A 15,525-nucleotide genomic window follows, 5' to 3' on the forward strand; every position below is an offset into this window, starting at 1 on the left:
TCCAGTTAGCCATGTTTCCGTGAAGCAGAGAACGTTACAGTCTCTGATGTCCTCTGGAATGCTACCCTTGCTCGGATTTCATCAACCTTGTTGTCAAGAGACTGGACATTGGCAAGAAGAATGCTAGGGAGTGGTGCACGATGTGCCCGTCTCCGGAGTCTGACCAGAAGACCGCTTCGTTTCCCTCTTTTTTTCTGAGTCGTTTTTTTTGGTCGCTGCATGTGATCCACTCGGTTACACTGGTTGTAAGGCAGAATACAGGATCCGCATCGCGAAAACATATTCTTGGTCGTACTGATGGTGAGTTGACGCGATCTTATATTCAGTAGTTCTTCTCGGCTGTATAAAGAAACCTAAGATGACCTGGGGTACTAGTGTAAGAAATAACACGTAAAACAAAACTGCATAGTTTCAGAACGCGAAGCAGGCGGCCATCTCTGTCGGCGCCGGAAGAAGAAATGGCAACGGCAACGGTCCATACTTGGTCCCTACTTTTTAAGCTTCAATGATCTTCACATTTTCCAAATGTGTATTTTGGTCCTGTTTCATCCATCTGATAAATACATTACATTATCAAAAGTATGTTTTTGTCTATTTTATGTTTCTATCTGAAAAGTCCTCTTAGGCGTGTCATGACTTCTCAGTGGTGATCAGGGTGGAGCGGTAGCACATGATGGGGTGGGGGTACGGTCAGCTCCCCCACACGAAGCCTGGTCACGTTTTCAAGGTCATTTTTATGATGTTTCAGAACTACTTGTCAAAACAAGTTACAAATGTATAATTTTCTTTTAAAATAAATAACAGGTCATTCTGATGTGTATGATAGAACACATTTTCAACTCCAGGACAAAAAAATCACTATGAGACATTTTCACCCCAGTGAGACAACCGAGCACCACGGCTCATTGACTATAAGGTCTACAGATTCATTCAGTTTATTTTTTATCAATGTGTGTGTATGTATGTATGTATATTTTTATATATATATATATATATATGTATATTTTTATATATATATATATAATTCGATTGTACAGGTGTGTATATTTCAAGAATTCTAATCTTTTACTTTTAGATGTGTGTGTGTGTGTGTGTGTGTATTGTTAGATATTACTGCACTGTTGGAGCTAGGAACACAAGCATTCCTACACCTGCAATAACATCTGTTAAATATGTGTATGTGACCAATGATTAGAGTGTGTGTTTGTGTATGAGTACAAGTGCATAGGTTTGTGTGTGTATGTTTGTAATTGGTGGAGGGTGGTATGTGCATTAACATTAGTGAGGTAACACATAAAAACATTGGTTTAGGTGTTATTACATTATTCATTAAAGTTGTAACTCACCTGATAAAAGTAACTTATTACATTAAATGGAAAAGTTATTACTATAACAATTCAACATTTTATCATATTAACCAACAAGATGTTACATTTACCAGTTTTATTACATTATAAATCTAAAAGTTATTACATTAACCGTTGTTACAAGACACAGTATGCATAGATCTTGCCTTGAACTGGAAATTATTATCCAATATATTATGGATTAGATTGAGGATCATTTTAAAAAATACAGATTTATAAAATACACCATTTAAGTGATATCTTCTTGTTTAGAAGATAATGGATTGAATGTATTGATCAATTGAATAAATGAATATACACCTATTGTTGAAACATTATTCTACATTATCCCCCCCTTTTTTTTTTTTGTTGCAGCAATTACAGCTGCAAGTCTCTTGGGGTGTCTCTATTTTTGCCCATTCTTCAAGGCAAAACTGCTCCAGCTCCTTCAAGTTGGTTGGATTCCGCTGGTATACATCATCTTTAAGTTATACCACAGATTCTCACTGGATTGAGGTCTGGGCTTTGACTAGGCCATTCCAAGACATTTACATGTTTCCCCCTTAAACCACTCGAGTGTTGCTTTAGCAGTATGCTTAGGCCATTCCATTTTTATGGATTTAATGGTGCTCCGTTGGATGTTCAAAGTTTCAGACATAATTTTACAACTCAACCCTGATCTGTACTTCTCCACAAGTTGGGCCCCGGACCTGTTTGGAGGCCTCCTGATCTTCATGGTGCCACTTGCTTAGTGGTGTTGCAGACTCTGGGGCCTGTCAGAACAGGTGTATACATACAGTGGGGAGAACACGTATTTGATGCACTGCCGATTTTGCAACTTTTCCTACTTACAAAGCATGTAGAGGTCTGTAATTTTTTTATCATAGGTACACTTCAACTGTGAGATGGAATCTAAAACAAAATCCAGAAAATCATTATATGATTTTTAAGTACTAATTAGCATTTTATTGCATGACATAAGTATTTGATACATCAGAAAAGCAGAACCTAATATTTGGTACAGAAACCTATTGTTTGCAATTACAGAGATCATACATTTCCTGTAGTTCTTGACCAGGTTTGCACACACTGCAGCAGGGATTTTGGCCCACTCCTCAATAAAGACCATCTCCAGATCCTTCAGGTTTCGGGGCTGTCGTTGGGCAATACAGACTTTCAGCTACCTCTAAATATTTTCTATTGGGTTCAGGTCTGGAGACTGGCTAGGCCACTCCAGGACTTTGAGATGCTTCTACAGAGCCACTCCTTAGTTGCCCTGGCTGTGTGTTCCGGGTCGTTGTCATGCTGGAAGACCCAGCCACGACCAATCTTCAATGCTCTTACTGAGGGAAGGAGGTTGTTGGCAAAGATCTTGTGATACATGACCCCATCCATCCTCCCCTCAATACGGTGCAGTCATCCTGTCCCTTTGCAGAAAAAGCATCCCCAAAGAATGATTTCCACCTCCATGCTTCATGGTTGGGATGGTGTTCTTGGGGATGTACTCATCCTTCTTCTTCCTCCAAACACGGCGAGTGGAGTTTAGACCAAAAAGCTCTATTTGTCTCATCAGACCACATGACCTTCTCCCATTTTCCTCCTCTGGATCATCCAGATGGTCATTGGCAAACTTCAGACGGGCCTGGACATGCGCTGGCTTGAGCAGGGGACCTTGCGTGCGCTGCAGGATTTTAATCCATGACGGCGTAGTGTGTTACTAATGGTTTTCTTTGAGACTGTGGTCCCAGCTCTCTTCAGGTCATTGACCAGGTCCTGCCATGTAGTTCTGGGCTGATCCCTCGCCTTCCTCATGATCATTGATGCCCCAGGTGAGATCTTGCATGGAGCCCCAGACCGAGGGTGATTGACCGTCATCTTGAACTTCTTCCATTTTCTAATAATTGCGCTAACAGGTGTTGCCTTCTCACCAAGCTGCTTGCCTATTGTCCTGAAGCCCATCCCAGCCTTGTGCAGGTCTACAATTTTAACCCTGATCTCCTTACACAGCTCTCTGGTCTTGGCCATTGTGGAGAGTTGGAGTCTGTTTGATTGAGTGTGTGGACAGGTGTCTTCTATACAGGTAACCACTTCAAACAGGTGCAGTTAATACAGGTAATGAGTGGAGAACAGGATGGCTTGTAAAGAAAAAAACAGGTCTGTGAAAGCTGGAATTCTTACTGGTTGGTAGGTGATCTATTACTTATGTCATGCAATAAAATGCAAATTAATTACTTAAAATCATACGTGATTTTCTGGATTTTGGTTTTAGATTCCGTCTCTCACAATTGAAGTGTACCTATGATAACAATTACAAACCTCTACATGCTTTGTAAGTAGGGAAAACCTGCAAAATCGGCAGTGTATCAAATACTTGTTCTCCACACTGTATAACAATATATATATCTGTACTGAGATCGTGTGACAGATCATGTGACACTTAGATTGCACACAGGTGGACTTCATTTAAACTAATTATGTGACTTCTGAAGGTAATTGGTTGTACCAGATCATATTTAGATGCTTCATAGCAAAGGGGGTGAATACATAAGAACACACTTTTGTTTTATTTATTATAATTTTTAAACAAGTAATATTTTTCATTTCACTTCACCAATTTGGACTATTTTGTGTATGCCCATTACATGAAATCCAAATAAAAATTAATTTAAATTACAGGTTGTAATACAACAAAATAGGAAAAATGCCAAAGGGCAGTGTATGAAAGAAGATACAATTATCAACATCCCCACAGGTTCACTATGACATTTCCTATGATAACATTTCTTCATGTAGATCAATATGTGATATTACATAGATAGGGGAGACCTGATCCTAGATCAGAGCTGCATATTGCTCCACAGAGGTTACCATGGTGATCAGACTGAGGCAACTGTTTAAGAATGGGAGATGGATATGACTGTTCACTAGATGTTTCCTATTGATCCTTTTATTTAGTGTACTGGAACCGGTGACAGATAGGAGGGAGAGGAAATACGGCACGTTTTTGTTTTCTGGTGTTTTTTTTTCAATTGCCCTAAATAAGCAAAGCGCTTCCTACATAGACAAACATAGGTTTCTCTCCAGTGTGTGTTCGCTGGTGTGAATTTAGGGTCCTGATTGACTGAAGCTCTTCCCACACTGATCACAGCTATAAGGCTTCTTCCTGTGTGTGTATGCGCTGGTGTGTATAGTAAGTTTTTCTGACACAGCAAAGCTCTTCCCACACTGTTCACAGCTAAAAGGTTTCTCTCCTGTGTGTTGTCTCTGGTGTATATTCAGGTGTACTGATTGAGCAAAGCTCTTGCCACACTGAGCAAATATCTATAAGGTTTCACTCCAGTGTGTGTTCGCTGGTGTGAATTTAGTGTTCCTGATTGACTGGAAGCTCTTCCCACACTTAACACAGGTAAAAGGTTTCTCTAGTGTGTGTCCGATGGTGTCTAGTCAGGAGGAAGTTATAGCAAAGCTCTTCCCACACTTATCACATCTAAAAGGCTTCTCTCCAGTGTGTGTTAGCTGGTGTGTATTCAAGGAAGCTAGCGAAAGCTCTTCCCACATAGACACAGACATAAGGTCTCTCTCTCCAGTGTGTGTCCGATGGTGTCTAGTCAGGGGAGGAAGTTAGAGCAAAGTTCTTCCCACACTGATCACAGCTATAAGGCTCCAGTGTGTGTTCGCTGGTGTGAATTTCCTGTGTGCCTTCCCACACTGATCACAGATATAACTGTGTATGCACTGGTGGTATAGTTAGGGCATCTGATACAGCATAGCTCTTCCCACATTGATCACAGCTATAAGGCTTCACTCCAGTGTGTGTTAGCTTGTGTATGTTTAGGGCTCCCAAATATGAAAAGCTTTTCCCACAATCAAGGCAGGGGTAAGGCTTCTCCCCTGTATGAATTCTCAGGTGAGATTTTAAGGTGTTAGAAACGGCGAAACTCTTCCCACACTGTGAGCAGCAGTACGGTTTCTCTCCGGTGTGAATCCGCTGGTGAATAATGAAGTCACTCCGGTTTGTGAAACTCTTCCCACAGTCAGAGCAGCAGTGGTGAGGTTTCTTCCCTGTACACCTCTGCTGATGTTTCTTGAGATGTTCTGATCTGGAAAGACTCTTCTCTGTCTCGTCAGCAACATGTGGTTGAGGATGCCCAGAAGATAAGCACCTGCCACTGAGAGAACGACGGTTAGGGGTGTCCCCTGTGAAACAAAGACATTGAATAACTAGGTTTTGGAAACATGGGTCCATAAACAAACACGATAACAAAAAAAATGTAAGTGTTATTTAGCAGACGATGTTATCCAAAGTGATTTACAGGAGGTTTAGTATCTTGCTCAAGGGCACAGACAGATTTTCTACCAAGTCGGCTCAGAGATCCAAACCAGCAACCTTTCAATTTGTGGCCCAACGCTCTTAAAACACAAGACTACCTGCCTCTGTTATCATCAATATACACCCAGTTTATTAGGTACCCTCCATTCATGAAATTCTATTGACAATTAACTAGCCTGAGCGTTTTACTGTTTATAAATAAACAGAAGTTGCAGAAGCAGATTGTGGTCTCATCCACACACCCCATTGTTCTTACTTGATGACATCAAATCTCCATCCTCGTGTCCTTCTCTCACAGCTCCCTCTGCCCTGTTGTTTTCCTGCAGTCGACCAGCCGCACAAAACCCTCTTGAGACCCAGCAGTAAGGTGCTACCAGGAGAGTTGTGACCAGGGGACTCCGGCAGGGTGGAGGGGGACGGACTAGCTCTGTCCTGGTGACACAGGAAGTATTGTACATAGAATATATCATTAGACCAAACATTTGATTAGTCTAAATCTCTGATTGGTGCATCCTTATAAATACCTCCTTTCTCCTGAAGTGTGTAACTGTTCACTACTTTCCACAAATGTACAGTTTTCAAATCACTTTGGGACATTTCTCAAATGTTAGTGGTATATTTTTTTACTAATGTAAAAACGTATAACACTTGTAATGCCTCCTGTCTTATGTTCAGAACCTTTGAGTATTCATTGGAGTTGAACACATCTTTCACCCCTGAGTTAATCTTGGTTAACCCAGAACTAATGTCTCACGTAATTAGTCAACCGCACGATTTAGTTCTGAGTTCATACGCGTTAGGATGAGAGCTTAACAGATGCTGGAATGAAGAGCTCCACCCTTCCCTCTCCAAAAAGTCAGCGAACACCAACACCTGCCAAATCGTTATTCGTCATAATAACCAGATGAAAAACCTCAACATCTGAACTACTGCTGCTCATAATGTAGTATTTAGAGCCAACTCCATCAATTATTTGGTTTTACCTTCCACCCTGAATTAAATGAATGTATACAGTTATCCCCATGTACAATAGAGCCACATCTTTCTGGTGCCTTTAACAGCCTGTTTCTAGCCTGTGTTGCAGTGTTATGTATCCTATACATTTATATAATCAGGGTTTGGGGGGCATTAGCCCCTCCCCCACCCCAAGCACCACTCCACTGGAATGGCCGTTGACAATTATCCAACACAGGGCTAGTCCACCATCCAGATCAGAGCTGTAAATACAATCAAGCCTGTCTAATGGCAGAGTTGTTAGTTTGGCACTGTTGATAAGCACAGCTTTGGCATGACCCTCTCCTTAGGACCATCTGGCAGAACGGCCAGAATATGTTCTATAAGTTAAGACAGGAGGCGTGCCAGACACATGCCGGAACCAACCCTATGAACTATTACTATGTAACGTGTCTGTAACCAGTATATAAGAGATCTAATGGGACTTCCCTGAGGGAGATACCTCAGAACAGTACTTTATACTTCTAAGTTTGACCTCTCCAGCATGCTGATTAAAAAAAACTTCATTCATTTAAGATTGAATTCGAGTGTCCCTGTGTTGAATTTCCACGAGAATCCCATCACATACACTACATTCCCAAAAGTATGTGGACACATGCTCGTTGAACATCTCATTCCAAAATCATGAGCATTAATATGGAGTTGGTCTCCCCTTTGCTGCTATACAGCCTCCACTTCCGGGAAGTCTTTCCACTAGATGTTGGAACATTGCTGCGGGAACTTGCTTCAATTCAGCCACAAGTGCATTAGTGAGGTTGGGCACTGATGAAGGGCAATTAGGCCTGGCTTGCGGTCTGCGTTCCAATTCATCCCAAAGGTGTTCGATGGGATTGAGGTCAGGAGTCTCTGTGCAGGCCAGTCAAGTTCTTCCACACCAATCTCAACAAACTATTTCTGTATGGACCTTGCTTTGTGCACGGGGCATTGTCATGCTGAAATAGGAAAGGGCGTTCCCCAAACTTAACACAAAGTTGGAAGCACAGAATCGTCTAAATTGCATGCTGTAGCGTTAAGAATTCCCTTCACTGGAACTAAGGGACCTAGCCGAACCATGAAAAACATCCCCAGACAAGTATTCCTCCTCCACCAAAACTTTACAGTTGGCACTATGCATTGGAGCAGGTAGCTTTTTCCTGGCATCTGCCAAACCCAGATTTGTCATTCGGCGGTGAGCCTTACACCACTCCAGCCGACGCTTGGCATTGCGCATAGTGACCTTAGGCTTGTGTGCAGCTGCTCAGCTATGGAAAGCCATTTCATGAAACTCCCAGACGAACAGTTATTGTGCTGACGTTGCGTCTAGAGGCAGTTTGGAACTAGGTTGGGAGTGTGGCAACTGAGGACAGACAATTGTTATGCGCTACAGCGCTTCAGTACTCGGGTGGTCCGTTCTGTGATCTTGTGTGGTTTACCACTTCTCAATTGAGCTGTTGTTGCTCCTAGACATTTCTACTTCACAATAACACCACTTACAGTTGACTGGGGAAATCGCTAGCAGGGCAGAAATTTGACATACTGACTTGTTGGAAGGTGGCATCTTTGATGTTACCATGTTGAAAGTCACTGATCTCTTCAGTAAGGCCATTCTACTGGCAATGTGTGTCTATGGAGGTTGAATGGCTGTATGCTCAATTTTATACACCTGTCAGCAACAGGTGTGGCTGAAATAGCCAAATCCAATCATTTGAAGGGGTGTCCACATACTTATGCATGTACTGTATTTATACTCTGGACTAATATTTATATATTTCTGAATTCCATTCTTTTATTGTTAGACATTACTGCACTGTTGGAACTAGGAACAATCAATTCGCTACACCCTCAGTAAGATCTGCTAAGTATGTGTATGGACCAATACAATCTGATTTGTTTTGTTTTCTCAGCTAGTTTGAGTTGTGTCCTGTCTGACAGTGAAATATGGCTAGCGTTTACCGTAGCTTGGACTATGGAGTAGCTAGCTAGCGTATTTTGTTTTGAACTGATGTAGTTAATGTAGTTCAATGCTGTGGCGCTTCCAGGCAGCTGCTTGAGAGTAAACGTGTTACAATGTTTGAGATGTTTGTTGGTGTTGTTTTTTCATTGTTTTGTGTCACACTGCTCCTTGCTCTTTTAACGGATTAAGCATGGTTTTGACAACGATGAATTGTACACACGTTGTTGAATACTCATTACATTTTCTACGGATTTACAAAAATATGCACCTCCACTGGAACCACATATCCCGAGACCAACTTTAGTGCCTGGGGATAATGCACGTAAGCCAGGGTGAAGCCGGGTGAGATGGACTACAGCTGGTAAGGGCAGACGGAGGAAAACACTGACAATATAAAGTAACAGACCTAAAACACAATCGTTCACTTGAACGCAGAATTCTACCTGAATTATGTGACGTCAACAAATACGTCCCAGGATGCCCCAAGGACCCCGAATGTGCTGGTTTGTAAAATTCAAGATCATTGATGAACAAAGTGGATGAATTTGATCTGCTTCTTCATTGCAGTAAATGCATACATTGGATGCGTCACTTTAAACTTGGGCCCACGAAAATATCCCAGATTAATCTCTTTTCATATACAACTATCAGCTGTTCAGAAATGACAGGTCCAGAGAGAGAGGGTGTGGCTATGTATGTGAACCACAGTATGCAGGCAAAGAGAAGAACTGACCCGGAGAAAGAGGAATTTTAGTGTATGTGGCTTCAGCTCCGTCCTAAACGACTCCCCAGCTCATTTTCAACTCTGTTCGTGGGAGTACACTATCATCCACCATGGGCAAATGAGAAAACACTTCGGTAGAACACAGTGTATTATCTCATCAACATTGTCCATGTGATCAGGATGTCCTATACCTAAAGTGTCAAACCCATGTACAACGAGTGACTGGAGGCCCATCTCTCTAACGTCATGCCTTGGAAAAATCCAGAACTTCATTAAAAGAAAACTCAAGCCAACAGTTTTATCTGAGTGCACAAATCAGTATGCCTACCTCCCAAACTCCAGTGATACTACCGCCCTTGTGAAAGCCACACACTCCTGGCTGACAACTACAGACTCCAAACATACCAACAATGGTGAGGGTGTTACTTGCTGATATGTCCAAAGCCTTTGATCGAGTAGATCACACAAAGCTCCTGCAACATCTGTTTGACATTGAACCAAGGTTACTAGCCTGGCTCAGCAGCTACACCACAGGAAGAAGGCAGAGGGTGATGGTTACTAGCCTGGCTCAGCAGCTACACCACCGGTAGAAGACAGAGGGTGATGGTTACTAGCCTGGCTCCACAGCTACACCACCGGTAGAAGACAGAGGGTGATGGTTACTAGCCTGGCTCCACAGCTACACCACAGGAAGAAGGCAGAGGGTGATTATTACTAGCCTGGCTCCACAGCTACACCACAGGAAGAAGGCAGAGGGTGATGGTTACTAGCCTGGCTCCACAGCTACACCACCGGTAGAAGACAGAGGGTGATGGTTACTAGCCTGGCTCCACAGCTACACCACAGGAAGAAGGCAGAGGGTGATTATTAGCCTGGCTCCACAGCTACACCACCCTGGCTACAGCCTGGCAGCTACACCACCGGTAGAAGACAGAGGGTGATGGTTACTAGCCTGGCTCCACAGCTACACCACAGGAAGAAGACAGAGGGTGATGGTTACTAGCCTGGCTCCACAGCTACACCACCGGTAGAAGACAGAGGGTGATGGTTACTAGCCTGGCTCCACAGCTACACCACAGGAAGAAGGCAGAGGGTGATGGGTACATAGGCTGGCTCCACAGCTACACCACAGGAAGAAGGCAGAGGGTGATGGTTACTAGCCTGGCTCCACAGCTACACCACAGGAAGAAGGCAGAGGGTGATGGTTACTAGCCTGGCTCCACAGCTACACCACAGGAAGAAGGCAGAGGGTGATGGTTACTAGCCTGGCTCAGCAGCTACACCACAGGAAGAAGGCAGAGGGTGATGGTTACTAGCCTGGCTCCACAGCTACACCACAGGTAGCTGATAGCAGTGGGTATAAGAGTGGGGGGACAAAAAGCAATTTCAGAATGTGGGGGTCATGTCACCCCGCCCCCAGTGAAAGTTGCGCTCCTGATTGGTTGTATATTTTAGTTGTCACTGTAGTAGACTAAGCATAGGTGATTAGAAAAAATATCAAGACTGTTTCAGGACAGCTTTTCCATCTACGTAACATCGCACAAAATCTGAAACTTTCTGTCCAAAAATTATGCAGAAAAATGTATCCATGCTTTTGTCACTTCTAGATTAGACTACTGCAATGCTCTACTTTCCGGCTACCCGGATAAAGCACTAAATAAACTTCAGTTAGTGCTAAACACGTCTGCTAGAATCTTGACTAGAACCAAAAGATGTAATCATATTACTCCAGTGCTAGCCTCCACACTGGCTTCCTGCTAAGGCAAGGGCTTGATTTCAAGGTTTTACTGCTAACCTACAAACTATTACATGGGCTTGCTGCTATCCATCTTTCTGAATTCGTCCTGCCGTACATACCTACATGCCTAAGGTCACAAGACGCAGGCCTCCTTAGTGTCCCAAGAATTTCTAAGCAAACAGCTGGAGGCAGGGCTTTCTCCAAAAAGAGCTCAATTTTTATGGAATGGTCTGCCTACCCATGTGAGAGACGCAGACTCGGTCATGACCTTTTAAGTCTTTACTGAAGACTCATCTCTTCAGTGGGTCATATGATTGAGTGTAGTCTGGCCCAGGGGTGTGAAGGTGAACAGAAAGGAGCGACGAATCGCCCTTGCTGTCTCTGCCTGGCCAGTTCCCCTTTCCACTGGGATTCTCTGCCTCTAACCCTATTAGCTGAGTCACTGGCTTACTGGTGTTCTTCCATGCCTTCCCTAGGAGGGGTGCGTCACTTGAGTGGATTGAGTCACTGATGTGATCTTCCTGTCTGGGTTGGCGCCCCCCTCGGGTTCGCGCTGTGGGGGAGATCTTCGTGGGCTATACAAGGCCTTGTCTCAGAGTAGTAGGATGGTGGCGGAAGATAGCCATCTAGTGGTGTGGGGGCTGTGCTTTGGTAAAGTGGGTGGGGTTAAATCCTGCCTGTTTGGCCCTGTCTGGGGGTATCGTCAGATGGGGTCACAGTGTCTCCCGACCCCTCCTATCTCAGACTCCAGTATTTATGCTGCAACAGTATATGTGTCAGGGGGCTAGAGTCAGTTTGTTAGATCTGGAGTATTTCTTCCGTTTTATCCCATGTGAATTTAAGTTCTCTCTGCCCTAAGACCATGCCTCAGGTCTCTCTGCCCTAAGACCATGCCTCAGGTCTCTCTGCCCTAAGACCATGCCTCAGGTCTCTCTGCCCTAAGACCATGCCTCAGGTCTCTCTGCCTAAGACCATGCCTGCTCTGCCCTAAGGTCTCTCTGCCCTAAGACCATGCCTCAGGTCTCTCTGCCCTAAGCCCTAAGACCATGCCTCAGGTCTCTCTGCCCTAAGACCATGCCTCAGGTCTCTCTGCCCTCTCTGCCCTAAGACCATGCCTCAGGTCTCTCTGCCCTAAGACCATGCCTCAGGTCTCTCTGCCCTAAGACCATGCCTCAGGTCTCTCTGCCCTAAGACCATGCCTCTAAGACCATGCCTCAGGTCTCTCTCTCTCTCATTTACTCCTGAGGTGCTTGACCTGTTGCACCCACTACAACCACTGTGATTATTATTATTTGTCCCTGCTGGTCATCTATAAACATTTGAACATCTTGGCCATGTACTGTTATAATCTCCACCTGGCACAGCCAGAAGAGGACTGGCCACCCCTCAGAGCCTGGTTCCTCTCTAGGTTTCTGCCTTTCTAGAGAGTGTTTTCTAGCCACCGTGCTTCTACATCTGCATTAATTGCGGTTTGAGGTTTTAGGCTGGGTTTCTGTACAGCACTTTGTGACATCGGCTGATGTAAAAAGGCTTTATAAATACATTTGATTGAATGATTCAATTATGTTGAAATGGCGCTTGAATAGTGGAGGCAGCGCCTGTTTTCTTTGCGTTAACAATAATTCAATAGTTGTTGAGTAGTCTGAAAGCATCCGAAACATTCACTTGCTTGACCATTCTGTAGGTCATGTAACTGTTAGTTACATGGAACATATTTGGTTAACTTCACCGGAAAGACGTTGCACTCTGGTTTTATGATTACACAAAAAGGTCTTGTCACGGCTGTGTCAAGGCATATGAACGAACAGGTTAGAGCAAACAAAATATCCCAAGTTTTTAATTACCATCATCGTTTAATTTGTCCAGCTGTTCAAATGTAAATGGATGATCAAAGATGACGAAAATAGGCCTAGACATGTTATACACCACAGTAAGCATACTGTAAAATAAAACTAAACTTACCCGATCCATCGTTGAAGCTATTTTTTCTTCAACATTTCTTCAAATAAAAAAACGTGACAGTAAATCTGTAGCTAGCCTCCACTATAGTTACTTTCTTTGTTACCGCGTTCAGGTAAATAACAGCTATACCAGAGCCATCAAACGTCCTTTTAAATATCAAAACTAGATTTAATTTGTGACAATAAAATGTCTGATGTAGGCTAACCTAACTTCAGAAAGATCCTGGATAAGATCTTACCTGATCTATTAAAGTCAGGAAAACGTTCAACACCCTATTCACCAAGAATCCTGTTATCTGTTCTCGTCTAACTCTATACGAGTCTGTTGGAACAACGTCCTCTTCGGGAGTCCAGATAGTTTTAATTATCTGAGGCCCAGTAAGTGTAGCCTATAAAATACCAGACTGATTACCGCTGCGCTGTTCGTGCAGCGAACCAGTGAAACCCAAAGTATGTTCAATCCGAAGTCTGCAGTTGTCAATCAGCACTTAACAGCACTGCAATCTCCGCAGTTGTCAATGTACTTATACTTCCGTTTCACCGAGCAGCCTCGAAGCAGTTGAGAAGGAAGTGGTCTTCTTCTTCTTTGGTATTATGGCGGTCCGCCATAAACAATTGTTATAGGTTCATACCTCCAGCAAGTGTATTGGCTGTGTATCAGTCTACTATTCTGTAGTATTAATTCATTGCACTTTGTGAAAAACCAACTAAACCCTCTGATTCAACACCAGGCCAGCAGCCTGGGAGGACAGGATATTATCGGTCAAAACACATTATAACTCTGCAGTAAAATATTGTACACCCAAGTACTTCTCTACAGCTGCCATCACAACATCTATCCACTGTGTTTTACATTCTACACCTGCGGTACAGATGACAACCATGGCTATGAACGCCCAAAAATTATTGTTGGTGTTGTTTTTTTCTTTTCTTTTTGTGTCGCACTGCATACTGTTCCTTGCTCTTTTAACGGATTAATTAAGCATGGCTTTGACAACGATGAATTATACAAACATTGTAGAATACTCATCACTGCTGGAAGGAAGTAGTCAAGAGACGACGTTTGTGTTTATACAGGAAGTACCGCCCCCACTTACCGTCAACCAATCATGTCAATGTTGAGCTAAACAGAGCTTCAGATCTCGCCAGCTTGTAGAATTATAACAATGAAATGAGTTACATTTGGCTCGTTCAGCCATCCTAATGGGAAAAATAGGGTCAGCACAGGCTAAGGAGATCTTATACGTTTGTTCTATGAGATAATAGCAGTCAGTTAATATTACCTTTATTAATAATGAAGCCTTTATGTGATGTAAATGCTTTTTTATTGCATAATTGACATTAGCTAATAATGATTGATGAACAAAACGAACAAGATCTCCTAAACCTGTGTTTACAACAGTCCTTATTTTCAGCATTTATCCAAAACCATGCAAAACCGCCATTCATTTTCCCCATAGTCTTTGTCCAGCGAACCATGGCAAAATTAGTGCCTATAGAAAGATGCCATTACTATTTCTCTCTATAGAGCCCCACAGTGGATGAGTCATAATACCCTTAAAACCAAATGGTCAAACTAGGAAATGGTTCCAACCACTTTCCACCATTTACCCATAGGGGATTTTCCATAGATTTACCCTGGAGAGACATTTTGAGAATCATTTCAATCTCTCTCGGACAAGGTGACTTTTATCAATATAATCGTCTCTATTTACACTCAAATTTCGCAAACGCTAATTAGGATAAAAGTAGACATCATGCAAAACTGCAAACCCTTAAAAGCTCCTGCACATCATCTCCAGCTGACACCTTTGCTAACCTTTGCTAGGTATTGTCATTTCAAATCTTGCCCATGACAGGTCACAGAATTGTCCATTTTAAAAAGGTCATTGATTGCAAGATATTAGCTGTTGTCCCTTAGTCTTTTAATGAATGCATAACGGTAAACCTAGACACTTGCCTCTTATAGTATTCTGAGTGGTGACTCATGGCTCGCTACCTTGGCTAGATTCATTGATACAATTATGGGCTTGTAGCATTCACATCATATTGGAGTCAGAGTCTAAATGTTCTTCACTCTTCACATTCTTCTGGCAACGGTCCATACTTGGTCCCTTACTCTTTTTAATTTGCTTCAATGATCTTCACCTTTTCCTAATGTATTTTGGTCCTGTTTCATCCAACCGACAACACATTACATTATCAAAGTATTTTTGTCTATTTTATGTTTCTATCTGAACATATTTTTCACTCTTACAGTCTTCTGACGTTGACAACAGAGTCCTCTGAGGCGTGGGGTGGGGGTCCGGTCAGGGGTTATCCCCGCCTGAGGCCTGGACACTTTTGAAAGGTAATTTATGACGTTTCAGAATCAATTGTCAAACAAAGTTTAAATGTATAATTTTGTTTTAAAAGCTATGACAGCTCATTTTGATATGTATACTAGAGGTCAAATATCAACTTTCTGTCAATCTGAACA

At 42.8% G+C, this 15,525-nt stretch overlaps 1 long non-coding RNA gene across 2 annotated transcripts; it reads right to left on the reverse strand.

Annotated features, from left to right (window-relative positions):
- Nucleotides 1-5,077: 5,077 nt before the first annotated feature.
- LOC121844221 lies at nt 5,078-14,084 on the reverse strand. Of its 2 annotated transcripts, XR_006081893.1 has the most exons (4): nt 13,286-14,084; nt 13,048-13,084; nt 5,933-6,108; nt 5,078-5,543 (listed from the first exon to the last, which is right to left on the reverse strand). It is a non-coding gene; the product is annotated as an uncharacterized LOC121844221 (long non-coding RNA). The 2 variants fall into 2 exon arrangements; XR_006081894.1 differs by lacking the exon at nt 13,048-13,084 and having other exon boundaries at nt 13,286-14,081.
- Nucleotides 14,085-15,525: the final 1,441 nt, after the last annotated feature.

Source organism: Oncorhynchus tshawytscha, unplaced genomic scaffold (assembly GCF_018296145.1).
Source record: "Oncorhynchus tshawytscha isolate Ot180627B unplaced genomic scaffold, Otsh_v2.0 Un_contig_19232_pilon_pilon, whole genome shotgun sequence".
Classification (NCBI taxonomy): domain Eukaryota; kingdom Metazoa; phylum Chordata; class Actinopteri; order Salmoniformes; family Salmonidae; genus Oncorhynchus; species Oncorhynchus tshawytscha.